The sequence below is a fragment of the Penaeus monodon genome, chromosome 22 (assembly GCF_015228065.2).
Source record: "Penaeus monodon isolate SGIC_2016 chromosome 22, NSTDA_Pmon_1, whole genome shotgun sequence".
Classification (NCBI taxonomy): Eukaryota; Metazoa; Arthropoda; class Malacostraca; order Decapoda; family Penaeidae; genus Penaeus; species Penaeus monodon.
This window is the reverse complement of record NC_051407.1, coordinates 3007330-3007718: the sequence shown is the minus strand read 5'-3', so window position 1 is coordinate 3007718 and position 389 is coordinate 3007330.

Genomic DNA, 389 nt, shown 5'->3' with positions numbered 1-389 from the left:
GAACACGAGGAAGAAGGCGCGAGTCGATATCTTTCCCAAGGGTATAAATGAAGCTTGGATTAGTATGTCGATTCATCTCATGAAGACAATGCAGGTGCGTCGGATGCTGCTAAGCCTCTCTCTTCTCCTCTCTCTTCCTCTCTCGTCCTCTCTCCCCTCCTCCAGTCCCTCTCCCCCTCTCCCCTCCTCCAGTCCCTCTCCCCCTCTCCCCTCTTCCAGTCCCTCTCCCCCTCCTCCCTTCCCTCTTCCTCCCTCGTCCTCCCTCCCTCCTCTTCCCTCCCCTCCTCTTCCCTCTCCGATAAAGAGAAGAAACAAAACATTGAGAATAAAATAGAGAAAAAAACGAGAAAAAAGAAAACAGAGGAAAGCATCTCCCAACACATACCAGC